This window comes from Vigna unguiculata, chromosome 11 (assembly GCF_004118075.2).
Source record: "Vigna unguiculata cultivar IT97K-499-35 chromosome 11, ASM411807v1, whole genome shotgun sequence".
Taxonomy (NCBI): Eukaryota; Viridiplantae; Streptophyta; class Magnoliopsida; order Fabales; family Fabaceae; genus Vigna; species Vigna unguiculata.
The window spans coordinates 2,539,222-2,554,022 of NC_040289.1; the positions used below are offsets into that span (position 1 = coordinate 2,539,222).

At 38.4% G+C, this 14,801-nt stretch overlaps 1 pseudogene; it reads left to right on the plus strand.

The window, feature by feature from the left end:
• The first annotated feature begins 1,633 nt into the window (after nt 1-1,633).
• Nucleotides 1,634-12,644, plus strand: LOC114169496 (annotated as a pseudogene).
• Nucleotides 12,645-14,801: the final 2,157 nt, after the last annotated feature.

The window sequence follows — 14,801 nt, forward strand, 5'->3', positions numbered from 1 at the left end:
CTTTTCCATTTTCTTTATTTTTAATGTTTTTTTGTTATTTTATTTTTGGATTTTATTTAATATTTTAGGTTTTATTTAATAAAAGTAGAAAAGATAAATGTTTGAGTTATACTCTGCAAATAATCACAAATCTCAACGATTTTGGAAAATTACCACCAGAATAAGTAACATATTGGATAATCAAATACTATTAAAAATTCTCATATTACATGAAATTTTTCTTGTAAATTTGTTAAAAAAATTACAAGAAAAATCTTTTTTCTGCTATTTTTTCTAATAATCTTAATTGGCAAGTAATTCTTTCGTGGATAATTATTTCCTACAAAATTATAAAATTGACAAGTATTTCCTATAAAATTTGATGTGAAAAGTGTTTAATACAAAATATTTTGCAAAAAAATTTGCAGCAAATTCCTGCAATTTTTTTTTCATAACAAAATTTATAAGTATTTTCTACAAAAATAATTTCAAAACAAAATTGACATAAAATATGAGTTTTTTTAATAGTGAAAAATTATCAACAACATCAATTATCCACAAAGTTAGTTACTCAATTACAAGTCATCGAAAATATGAAGTTTTAAAAGATTAAAAAAGATAAATTCAACATGAAATCCTAGTACAAAATTGCAAGCCCAATTCAGTTTCGTGCCATTTCGAATCATGCTTAATTAGCCTAACCAGTTAGTTTGTCCAAGAGCTGTGTGTTTCGAAAAATTTATAAATTGCGGGCCTAATAAAGATCAAAAACACAAATAGAGAGAAAGAAACTTGATATCTATAACGCTAACGGGTAGAAAGGCATTCTGAAGATGAAGGTGGGAGGCATTCAATTCTATTAGCAATCTAGTGTTCATTATGTTTAGGAGTAAGTAACTCCTTATTTACTAAATTAGTCACTAATTAATTAGACACTAATTTAGAAACTAAGCTATTTTTATAGTCAGAACCTACATAGTTAATTCACTATTGAAGTTTTTATGAATCACGATTTCACTTTTTTCTCTTCTGACTTACAGATTTACGTAATTTTTGTGGGTAAATCTGTCCCACTCACGTAAAAAAAAAAAAAAAAAAACCAAAGGATTAAATACATATAATTGTGCAATGTTAGATTCCATGCCATTATTTACTCATAACCTGACCACCAAAATTGACTAACACCTCCAAATTTGCTTAAATATATATTAAAGCGAGCAAAAGTAAGGTAAAACGACAAACAACTTTGAATGCATATATCTTTTGCATTTGATTCTGCAAACTTTTTACTTTGTTCTCGACATTTCATGGTTGTGTCAGCTAGCACGTTATTATTGATAAAAACTAAGCCTGATTTTAGGTTCCTTGGGTTTATTTATTCATAAGTTATTCGTCGAACTGAGTACACACCCAAGTTGCTTAATACTTTTTCATTATATAGTGAACATGCAGAGTAAAGCATTTAAGCATGGGTGTTAAAAATGGAAGAAATCTTAATGTATATTTGGCATTTGATACTTAATGAGTTACAGAAAAGGGAAATGAAAATGATGAATGGAGGGATTAACAATACTGTTGATGCTACAGATAAAAACTAAATATAAAGAAAAAAGTAACAGGCAAGTAAAAGCAAAATTAAAAAACAGAAGGAACGCGCTACTGTTACTTTTCACAGTTTTCCAAAACTAAACAGAAACTGCTTCTTGAACATCAGTACTATATTGAACCAAAGCCATCTCCAACACAGTCCTTCATTCACGTAACTAAGTTGCACTTCCAATTTTCACAACCATTTCTTGGATTAAATTTGGCCACTTCCTTTCCAACCATGCCAGTCCTAGAAACACTTGGTGGTGCTCTCTTTGGTGCTGTTCTTCAGATGCTATTTGACAAGCTGAATTCTCATCAAGTTTTAGGCTTCTTTCGTGGGAGAAACCTCGATGAGAAGCTGCTGAAAAGGTTGAAAAGGAAACTGATGGACGTCAATGCTGTGATAGATGATGCAGAACAGAAACAGTTCAGTAATTCATTGGTCAAAGAATGGCTTGGTGAGGTTAGAGACGTCTTGTATGATGCAGAGGATCTGTTGCAGCAAATACACTATGAGTTCTTCAAAAGTGAGTTGGAAGCTGAGTTCCACACCCGTGCTAGAAAGGTACGCAACTTTGAATCCAAGATGATAGAAGTCTTAGATGATCTAGAATCTCTCTTAAGCCAGAAGGTTGTTCATGATTTTAAAACTTCTAGTGGTGTTAGATCTGGTTGGGCTGGTAAAGTGTATGAGAAAAAAGTTGAATCCTCATCCTTGTTGGGTTTTTAATAAACTTAAATGTATTAACCACTATAGGTAACTAGCCGTTGTAAGAAACTAGCCGTTGTGAGTGGTTAATGCACTAACCGTTGGAGTCTAGGTAGTTAATGAGTTAGCCGTTTATAGCCGTTTATAGCTGTTTATAGCCGTTGAGAGTACAATGATGAGGAAATGTGGGTCTATAAATATAACGTATTGTAACAACAACAACAACAACAAGAGGTGAATAAAGTTTTTTCACAAGATCATTTGAGTTGTTGTCTAACAAAGTGCTAACAAAGTGGTATCAAGAGCCAGTTAGCTTGAGTGTTTGAGTGGAAAAAAGAGAGAGTTTGAGTGTTTGAGAAAAGAGAGCTAGAGACCTAAGTGTTTGAGAAAAAAGAGAGTGAGATGGCCAGTCTTACAAATAGTGTCTCCCTACCCAAGTTGACAAAGGCTGTCAATTATGACAATTGGAGTCTCAAAATGAAGGCCCTTCTTGGATCCTAAGAAAATTGGGAGGTGGTTGAAGATGGTTTCGATGAACCAGCCAACACTACAGGTTGGTCAAATGCCCAGTTGAAAGTGCTGAAAGACGCACATGTGAAGGACAAGGCAGCTTTGTACATCCTGTACCAAGCTGTGGACGAGTCTGGCTTTGAGAAGATTGCAAGTGCTAAATCTTCAAAAGAAGCGTGGGACATATTGGAGAAGGCGTATAAGGGAGATGATCGAGTCAAGCAGGTGCGACTTCAAACACTTAGAGGCGAATTGGAGAGCATGAAGATGAAAGAGATAGAAGGAGTAGCCGAGTACATTACTCGGGTTGAAACTGTGGCGAATCAACTTAGTAGAAATGGAGAAACGTTGCCTGCTAGCCGAGTTGTGGAGAAGATCTTGAGGTCTCTAACGGATGACTTTGAGAACGTGGTGTGCGCGATTGAAGAGTCCAAGGACTTGTCAATGCTCACGGTTGAAGAGCTTGCCGGGTCCCTTGAGGCGCATGAGCAGCGGAAGAAGAAGAAGAAGGTTGAGCCACTTAATCAATTACTCCAAACAAAGATGTCAATTAAAGATGAGAAAGCTCAGAACACTCAAGGTAGAGGACGATATCGAGGAGGTATAAGAAGCAGTCCTAGTGGTAGAAGCCGAGGACAAGAAGAGAAAGAACAATCCGGTCAACAAAATTGGCTCGGAAGAGGACGAGGTCCATGGAGAGGAAGTCAATCAAGCAACTCAAATGTTGAGTGCTTCAAGTGTGGCAAGTATGGCCATTATGCAAAGGACTGTTACTCAGGCAAGTGTTTCAATTGTGGTAAATCTGGACATTTTGCCAAAGATTGTAGATCTGAAAGTAGAAAGGAAGAGACGATCAACTTCACAAAAGATGTTGAAGAAGAAGCGACATTGTTGATGATGGCGCGTAGCTCGGGAGCCGAGCATAAGCAAATGGTGAACTCGACAAGAAGACCGAGTAGCATGGAGAATTCAGCAAAAAGGCTGAGTATAGTCGATAACTCGACAAGACAGTCGAGTAGCGTGGATAGGTCAGCAAGACAACCGAGTAGGTTGCATAGGCTGGTGAGACATGTAGATAGCCCAAATAGGGTGGTGGAGCGTGTAGATACCCAGACAATATGGTGGAGCATGAGACCAACTCGGTTAACTTGATGGAACGCCTACAGAGCTCGGATAAGTTGGTGGAGCAAGTGGATTACTCAGATAGCTCGGTGGAGCATGTGAAAAGCTTGAGTAGCTCAGAATTTGAAGAAGAAAAGCTTCTAATCCAAAGGTTAGAGATTGCAAAAGGAGACTTGCAACAGAGTTTTGAAAAGGAGGTTAGAGACAATTTAATTCTACAAGCAAGCTTGGAAAGAAGGAAACAGGCTTTGCAAAAGCGGCACTTGGAATTTGAAGAAGATGTTTCAAGTTTGCAAGAACAGTTACAAATTGAGAAGGATCTGAGAACGGCACTGGAAGTGCAAGATGAGAAGTGGCGACTTGAAATGGATGAGGAGATTGAGGAGATTGAGCACAACAATACGAGGGTGTGGTATGATCTTTCAAAAGGAAATCGGCCTATTGATAAGAACTCAGTTAACGACAAGTCGGCCACAAAGACAAAGAACCCAATGAGTAACAAGTCGGTCAAAGAGAAAAACAAGTTTGCCAGTAAGGATGCAAAAACTGAGAGAGCAGAGAACAAGTTAGTCACAGGGAAAGCGAAGTACAAGTCGACCATAGATAAAGTGAAAGGGAAGTCAGTCATGAAGAAAGCGAAGAACTTAACTATTCATGAAAGGGACAAGCACAATGTGAGAAGAGTTATTGCACGTTGGAAGCCGTGATGAAGAATAAAGGAACAAAGATGGAGAATAATAGAAGCATTTAAGTTTAAGGGGGAGTTTTGTTGGGTTTTTAATAAACTTAAATGTATTAACCACTATAGGTAACTAGCCGTTGTAAGAAACTAGCCGTTGTGAGTGGTTAATGCACTAGCCGTTGGAGTCTAGGTAGTTAATGAGTTAGCCGTTTATAGCCGTTTATAGCTGTTTATAGCCGTTGAGAGTACAATGATGAGGAAATGTGGGTCTATAAATATAACGTATTGTAACAACAACAACAACAAGAGGTGAATAAAGTTTTTTCACAAGATCATTTGAGTTGTTGTCTAACAAAGTGCTAACAATCCTTAGTGGCTGAAGATGATGTTATATATGGCAGAGACAAGGACAAAGAAATGATACTTAGTTGGCTGACATCAGAAAATAATAATAAGTTGTCGATACTTTCTATTGTGGGTATGGGCGGGATGGGTAAAACCACACTTGCTCAACATGTATACAATGACATGAATACGAAGGAAGTTAAATTTGATGAAAAAGCTTGGGTTTTCGTTTCTGATGAATTTGATGTTTTCAAGTTAACCAGAGCAATTTTCAAGGCAATCCATAAGTCAACTGATGATAGAAGAAACCTAGATATGGTTCAGGGACGATTGAAAGAAAAGTTGACAGGAAGGAAGTTTCTCCTAGTTCTGGATGATGTCTGGAACGAAGACCGGGACCAATGGAAGTCATTGCAAACTGTTGACAAACAAGTCTCTCTAGATAAACACTCTTTGTATTCAGATTTGTTGTGTCTTGAAATGAAACACTACATGGTCCTTTTATAGGCCTTTGGACATTACCCTTCAACTACATTCATTAAATATAACTACTACCAAACTCACAATTAATACAACAACTTCTAACTACCCACCTTCCAACTACCAACTACACACCTTCCAACTACCAACTACACACATTTAAGTTTACCTAACAAAATCCCCCCATAAACTTAAATGCTCTTCTTGTCCTTCATTCCAAGTATCATCTTGTTGTTCTCAAACAGAGAGGATGACAGCGGCTTTGTAAACATATCTGCAGCTTGTGCACGACTTTCAACGTGCTCCAACTCTACATTTCCTTCTTTCACTTGTTCTCGGATGAAGTGAAATCGAACGTCAATGTGCTTGCTTCTCTCATGATTGACCGGGTTCTTTGCCAATTCAATGGCCGACTTGTTATCAACTCGGATCACAGTCCCCTTTTCTTGCTTCAATTCCAGTTTGCTCAGAAGGTTTCTAAGCCAAACTGCATGGCAGACACTCCAGGATGCTGCAACGTACTCTGCTTCACATGTTGACAGTGTTACAATGGGCTGTTTCTTTGAAAGCCAGGTGAACGCTGTGCTCCCCATGAAGAATACATATCCAGACGTGCTTTTCCGGTCATCAACATCTCCACACCAATCACTGTCTGAGTAGCCAACTAGTCGGTAATCATCCGTCCTAGTATACATCAGACCAAGTGACACAGTTCCTCTCACATACCTTAAAATTCTCTTTAGGGCCTTCCAATGAGTATACCTTGGTTCTTCCATATACCGACTTGCTATTCCAACACTCAGCATTAAATCTGGTCTAGTATTTGTAAGATACCTGAGACTTCCAATCAGACTTCGGTATTTGCTCGCATCAACTCGGTCTCCATCTGTATACTTAGAAAGTTTTGTGCCCGGTTCCATAGGGGTGGAAACCGGGTTGCAACTCGTCATCTTGAACTTCTTTAAGACATCCTCAGCATACCTTTCCTGCGACACAAAGATACCGTCCTTCCCTTGAATGACTTCCAAACCAAGGAAATACTTCATAAGACCTAAGTCGGTCATCTCGAACTCCTTCTTCATCACTTCTTTAAATGCTTCAATTAGCTCAGCATTATTCCCTGTGAAGATAAGATCATCGACATAGAGGGCAATGAACATCACATCTTCTCCTTTCTTCTTTATGTAAAGAGCATGTTCATAAGGGCACTGCTCATACCCATTCTTCTTGAAGTAAGTGTCGATTCTTTCATTCCATGCTCGTGGAGCTTGCTTCAGGCCATAAAGTGCCTTCTTCAATCTCAACACTTTCTTCTCTTCGCCTCTTCGCATGTATCCAAGTGGCTGTTCAACATATACTTCCTCCTCCAAGACTCCATTCAGAAATGCTGACTTCACATCCATCTGCAAGATTGTCCATCTGTGTTGAGCTGCTAAGGAAATCAACAACCTGATTGTTTCCATCCTCGTCACTGGAGCGAATACTTCATCATAGTCTATTCCTTCCTTCTGCTTGTACCCCTTCACTACGAGTCGAGCTTTGTATCGCTCAACTTCTCCTTCAGCATTTGTTTTCTTCTTGTACACCCACTTTACGCCAATAGGCCGAGCTCCTTTGGGCAAATCGGTTAGCTCCCACGTGTTGTTGCGTTCGATTGCTCCGATCTCTTCATTCATTGCAATTTGCCACTTCTCCTCCTGCACGGCCTCTTCAAAGTTCAAGTCTTCCGAATCTGCCAAGAAACATACAACATGTACTTCGTCAGTCGAGTTGTATATGTCTTGCAAGCTTCGTGCTCTAGGCTGTAGAGGTTCATCTTCTTCATCAGAAGTCTCATGATCTCTCACAGCTGGTGGTGTATCTACTTCCAAGCTTCTAGACTCCTTCTCCGAGTTGTTCCACTTCCACTCGCTCTCTTCATCAACTTGAACATCTCGGCTCATAATCACCTTCTTTGTTATTGGGTTGAACAACCTATACGCCTTGGTTTTTTCATCGTACCCAATAAACACGAACTTCTTGCTCCGATCTTCAAGTTTGGTCCTTTGTTGAGCAGGAACATGACCATAAGCAATGCTACCAAACACTTTGAGGTGAGACACACTCGGCTTTCTTCCGCTCCAGACTTCTTGCGGTGTTTTCTCGTTCAGCTTAGCATGTGGACATCTATTTTGCACATAGATGGCACATTGCACTGCTTCTGCCCAGAACTCCTTAGGCACGTTCTTACTTTTCAACATTGTACGAACCATGTCAAGTATGGTTCGATTTTTCCTCTCAGCTACTCCATTCTGTTGGGGTGAGTATGGTGCTGTCAGAAATCTCCTTATTCCTTGCTCCTCGCAATACTTCATGAGCTCAGATGAGATGAACTCGCCTCCTCGATCAGACCTAACAGATTTGATAGGCATACCGGTCTCCTTTTCAACTATTGCCTTGAACCTTTTAAACACTTGGAACACCTCGGATTTCTTCTTCAAAAAATACACCCATGTTTTTCTTGAAAAATCATCTATGAAAGAAATGAAATACCTTTTCCCACTGAAAGATTCAGGGGTAATTGGTCCACAAATGTCTGTGTGAATTAATCCGAGTTGTTCCTTTGCCCGGTACTCAGCAGTCCTCGGAAATGAGGTCCTTGGATGCTTCCCGAGCACGCACTCTTCACAAAATTTCTTTTCAAACTCCACCGTCGGGAGTCCTCGCACCATCTCCTTTTTCACCAACTCGACTAGTCCACCAAAATGCAAGTGGCCAAACCGGAAGTGCCACATCATAGCTTCATCCTTCACGTCAAGTTTCAAGCACCTCTCTTGGACTATTTTTAGGTCCAGCTTGTACATCCTGTTCTTCTTCATCTCTACTCGAGCAATCAATCGATCTGACTTATCTTTCAAGTATAGTACTCGATCTTTCATCAGAACCGAGTAGCCTTTCTCCATCAGCTGGCCCATGCTCAATATATTGCTCTTGAGATCGGGTACATAGTACACATCTCTAATTTCTCCAACTTGGTTGTTCTTTTGTAGGTACCAGATTGTACCCCGACCTTTTACTGCCACCTTTGATGCATCTCCAAATGATACGTGTCCAGCGTCAACTTTGGTGAGCTCCTTAAAAAGATTCTCATCCCCACACATGTGGTTGCTTGCTCCTGTATCAAGGTACCAAACTGAGTTGTCAGAACAACTCGGACTTAGCTCGGCACCTGATCTCCTGGACATCATCAATATTCCTTCTTCCTCAGCGTCCTCAGAAAGGAAGTTCGTTTCCTTCTTGCTTTCAGATCGGCAATCCTTCGCGAAATGTCCAACCTTCCCACAATTGTAACATTTGACTCCTGAGTAGCAGTCTTTAGCAAAATGACCGTACTTACCACATTTGAAGCACTCAACTCCTGAGTTGTTCGAATGACCTCCTCGGCCTCTACCACCACGACCTCCAGCTTGTCCTCGTCCACGCCAATTTTGTTGGCCGACCTGTTCTTGACCTCTTTCATATCCTCCTCTGCCTCTACCACCTCGGCCTCGAGTGTTCTGAGTATAAGGAACCTTCTTCTCCCTAATGGTTGCCTTTGCTTGGAGTGCTTGATCAAGGGACTCCTCCTTCTTCTTCTTTCTCCGCTGCTCATGCGCTTCAAGCGACCCAGCAAGCTCTTCCACCGAGAGCGTTGTCAAGTCCTTTGATTCCTCTATTGCGCAAACTATATTCTCGAAGTCGTCGGTTAACGACCTCAAGATTTTCTCCACCACTCGGCAAGCGGGCAGCGTCTCTCCATTTCTACCGAGCTGATTCGCTACGGTCTCAACTCGGGAGACGTACTCGGCAACCCCTTCATCTTCCTTCATCCTCATCCTTTCAAGCTCGCCTCTGAGAGTTTGAAGCCGAACTTGCTTCACACGGTTATCCCCTTTGTATGCCTTTTCCAGAATATCCCACGCTTCTTTTGAAGACGTAGCATTTGCTATCTTCTCAAAGCCGGACTCATCAACAGCTCGGTACAGCACGTACAAAGCCGTTTTGTCTTTTGCTCGTGTTGTTTTTAACGTAGCAATCTGGGCTATCGTCATTTCTCCAACATCCTCTGGTTCTTGGTGCCCATTTTCGACCACCTCCCATACTTCTTGGGAACCAAGGAGAGCCTTCATTTGCAGACTCCAGTTATCATAGCTGACGCCTTTTGATAACTTCGGCAGGGGCATGCTGTTAGCTAAGCTGGCCATCTCTATCAAACTCTCTAACTCACTCAAACACTCAGGCTCTCAAGCTCTGATGCCAATTTGTTGACAAACAAGTCTCTCTAGATAAACACTCTTTGTATTCAGATTTGTTGTGTCTTGAAATGAAACACTACATGGTCCTTTTATAGGCCTTTGGACATTACCCTTCAACTACATTCATTAAATATAACTACTACCAAACTCACAATTAATACAACAACTTCTAACTACCCACCTTCCAACTACCAACTACACACCTTCCAACTACCAACTACACACATTTAAGTTTACCTAACACAAACTCCTCTTAAATATGGTGCTAAGGGAAGTAAAATTCTTGTCACAACACGCAGTAACAAAGTTGCTTCTACCATGGAGTCAAACCATTTACACCAACTAAAGCAATTACAAGAAGATCCCAGTTGGAAAGTTTTTGCTAAACATGCAGTGGAAGATGATAGCATTACGTTGAATTTTGAGTTGAAGGAGATTGGCATGAAGATAGTTGAAAAGTGCAAAGGATTGCCTCTAGCACTTGAAACGGTAGGATCTCTTTTACGGTCAAAGTCATCTGTTTCAGAATGGAAAGGTGTACTAAAAGCAACATATGGGACTTACGGATAGAAGATAGCAAAATCATCCCAGCTTTGTTGTTGAGCTATTACCATCTTCCTTCTCATCTTAAGAGATGTTTTGCTTATTGTGCGCTATTCCCTAAAGACCATGAGTTTGACAAGAAGAGATTAATTCTCTTGTGGATGGCTGAAAACTTTCTACAATGCTCTCAACAAAGTAAGTCTCCAGAAGAAATAGGTGAAGATTACTTCAATGATCTATTATCAAGGTCTTTCTTTCAACTAGGCGGCATTAATATATACAGTAAGTCATATTTTATCATGCACGACCTTATCAATGATTTGGCCAAATATGTTTCTGGTGAAGTGTGTTTAAGGTTGGGAGTTGATAGAGCAGAAAGAGTACCAAAGACAACCTGTCACTTTTCAACTGGGAAGGGTCTTGCTGAATATCATGAATATAGGAGTTTACCTGATGTTAAAAGGCTACGGACATTTCTTTGCATATCTTGGAATTGTGAGATACAGTTACAAGAGTTGATCTCAAACTTTAAGTTCTTACGGGTCTTATCATTGCCTGGGAGTGATAACATAAAAGAGGTGTCTGGCACTATAGGTGATCTTATACATCTCCGTTCATTAGACCTTTCAGGTACCCACATAGAGAGACTTCCCGACTCAACGTGTTCACTTTGTAACTTGCAAGTGTTGAAGTTAAACAAGTGTTTCTATTTGAAGGAGCTACCCACAACTTTGCAAGAACTCACCGATTTGCGTCACCTTGAACTTATGGGAACTACTTTGAGAAAGGCTCCAGTGTTTTTAGCAAAACTGAAGAATCTTCAATTATGGATGAATAGATTCGAGTTCAGTATTCAACAACTAGGAGAACTTGATCTTCATGGAAGTCTGAGAATTCAAAATGTAGAAAATATTATAAATCCCTGTGATGCGTTGGCAGCGAACTTGAAGAATAAAGTACATCTTGCAAAGCTACGCTTATATTGGAATTTGGAGCGGAACATTGAAGATTCAATGAAAGAGAGAGAAGTACTTGAGAATCTGCAACCTTCCAAACATTTGAAGCATTTGTCAATTGATGGCTATGGTGGCACACGATTTGCATGTTGGTTATCGGATAATTCTGTATCAAATGTGGTGTCTTTAAGCTTGACTAACTGTAAATATTGCCAATGTTTGCCTTCCCTTGGACTTTTAACATTTCTTAAGGACTTGAGGATTAGTGACCTTGATTGGATAGAGAGGATAGATGTTGACTTTTACGGGAATAGCTCTTCTGCATTTGCATCCTTGGAAACATTGAGCTTTACTCGTATGAAGGAATGGGAAGAATGGCAATGCATGACTGGTGCTTTTCCAAGTCTTCAAAGTCTTTCTGTGATAAATTGTCCCAAGCTGAAAGGGCACTTGCCAGAGCAAATTTCTCAATTAAAGAGACTAACTATTAACCTCTGCGAACAACTTGTGGCTTCGATTCCCAGGTTCGTAGAAATCGAGGGTGTGAAGATGGAACCATCTTCATTTGATATGATAGGGCCCCTCGTATCTCATACTCCTCTTAAATACTTGAGGCTTTATTCTTCACCTGGCATGAATATTCCGATAAATTATTGCTACCATTTCCTTGTAGAATTGGATATCAGTCATGGTTGTGACTCTCTCACGACCTTTCCTCTAGATTTCTTCCCAAAACTATGGAAGCTTAGATTAGACGAGTGTCGTAACCTAGAGATGATATCACAGGGGAAGTGTCATCATCATTTGAAGAGTTTGAAAATTGAAAAATGCTCTCAATTTCAATCCTTTCCCAATGAAGGATTATTTGCACCAGAATTGAAGATATTTTTTATTGAAAGATTGGAGAAATTGAAATCAATGCCTAAACGCATGTCTACCCTCCTTCCATCTCTTAATCAGCTGAACATAAACAAGTGTCCGGGGGTGGAGTTGTCCGAGGGGTGTTTGCCATCAAATCTAAAAGAAATGAATCTCTGGAATTGCTCCAAACATGTTGCCTCCCTAAAGGGGGCTTGGGGAGCCAACCCTTCCCTAGAATGCTTGCATATTGCTGAAATGGATGTGGAGTTTTTTCCGGGTGAAGGTTTGCTTCCACTCTCTCTTACTCGCCTAATCATAGACAATTGTCGAAATCTTAAGAAACTAGACTACAAAGGTCTCTGTCACCTCTCCTTTCTTCGGAAATTGAGTCTTCATAATTGTCCTATACTTCAATGCTTGCCAGAGGAGGGTCTGCCCAAATCTATTTCAGTATTCGAAATTTCACATTGTTCTTTGCTCAAAGGACGTTGCAAGAAACAAGACGGTGAAGACTGGGAAAAGATTGCTCACATTAAAACCATATGGGTAGATGACGAACTGCAAGTTGCAACTTAGTAATGCAGAAATTCTTATGTGACTGCATTTTCATCAGGTGCCAATTCTCCACGCTATCTTTGAAGCATTCCAAATACAATCTTATTTAGAGCAAATATTTTAACATCTAGTTCAAGCATCATCTTTTCGTCCTTTTAATGTCTTATTATCTTCTATTTATGGAAAATGGTGAAGGGGGAAAGCTTCAAAGTTGTGGCGCAAATTTTGTATTCTGTATTTGGGAGTGGTCACGTTTCATCCATTCAGTTGTTAAATTGCTCTCTCACCCACTCTGTATCCTCCTTCTTTGTTTATACTTACATTACATGATTCTTTTTTTTTTTTTTTTGAAAGAAATTTGGATTCAATCTGTCTTTGTTTTAATGTCATATGTATTAAAATGTTTCATGAATTCTAGAACACTATATTCTGATAATAGAAGTTAGGTAAAGAAATTGTTACATGCGAATTACTGCCAAGTTTCTGGTTTGCATTCCTGACATTTTATTCACTACATAATGCAAAATCATCAGATTTTGCTATTCAGAAATTAGTTCTTGGATTGTAAAACAATATATATATATATATATATATATATATATATATATATATATGTTAGGTTTATAATGAGGGGGTTCACTGGGAAGAACAAACACTACCAATGAGATCTGAACCTAACCATATAAGGCACTAAGACAATGGGTTTATGGGTCTTTATTCTTATATAGTGCTCTACTTTCTCATTTCTGGTCAATGTGGAACTTAGACTCACACTTGTATTCCTAACAAAATATATATATATATATATATATATATATATATATATATATATATATATTAAAACTATATAATTGATATATGACATGGATATCTGAAAAGAGAGTAATGGTCAACTTGTAAATAATGTACTTAGAAGTTGTTTTGTTTATTTACGCCATCTGTATCTTGATCATAAAGTAAATGGAGCAGCATATTATCTTTTGTTTTCTCAGTAGATTCTTAAAATCTTAAATATTGTGATCTAATCATTGAAGTGTATGTTTCTATGGAAATAGATTGAAGGAGTCGCCAATCAGGAGCTGTGCTGATACAACATTTTAAAATTGCTTTGGACTTGGGAGATGATTCCATACCCATCTCTTTGTAGAATCGTTACGAGCGAGAGCGAACACACGCTTAGTGTCACACTTAGCATCTATGAGTTGACTGACAACTGATACTGCAGAGTAAACAACTCTTCAGAGCAAGTGAGAGAAGATTACGGTCATAGAAACGAGCATGTGTTCAAAATTGTTTATACTCAGAAATTAATATTATTTGCTTTTTATTGGAAGTGAACTTTTTTTAGTTTTAAATTGATTTTGAAACTAAACACAAATTATTTTGTATTGAAAAATCAATTATACGTTAATATGATGCACCACCAAACACACATTGTCGTTTCAACAAAATCAATTACTAATTACATGAACAATTCATTACACACGCGGAGAACATTTGAATGCACAAATCACCATATTGACTGTAATGAAGCTGACGTGGAGAGTTAATCACTTGATAATTACAAACTTAATGAAAGTTAATTAGGGGACCAAATAAGACAGAAAATATTTATCAAGGACGAATACAGACGACAAAAATGAAAAGCTAACCACAAAATTGGGTAATTTATGCAATTTTCACGAAGAAAAAATCAATTAGTACAGATGCCGGAACCAACGGATTATAGATTTAGAAATACAAAAGTACCGAAAAGTCAAATTAGAAATTAGCACGCGAATTTGAATTATCTGATATCGGTACTTAGAAATTGCATGTTGCATGTTGGTGATGTTGTTCTTGACTAATGACATTTTTTTTTTCAAGTAAAACACCCAACACCTTTTCTTCTTACAGAATATCTATATTCAATTAAAACACTTTCATTAGAAAAATGTTCTAACAACATAAGAATGCTATTCAAACTTTATAAAGGTCTTGTTGCATACAATATTAACGACTTTTCTTATTTACAAATATATTTTAAAAAATTGATTATTTTAATAACATTACGCTGACTTCAGTTACAAATTACACTAGTCCTTTTTAATCAGTTTAAAAATAATATTAAAACGTGAAATAATTGTCGTAAAAGTTAACATAAATCTGAAAAATTCTTAGGAGTAGGATTGTTACATTTTAAATATCTTTTTACT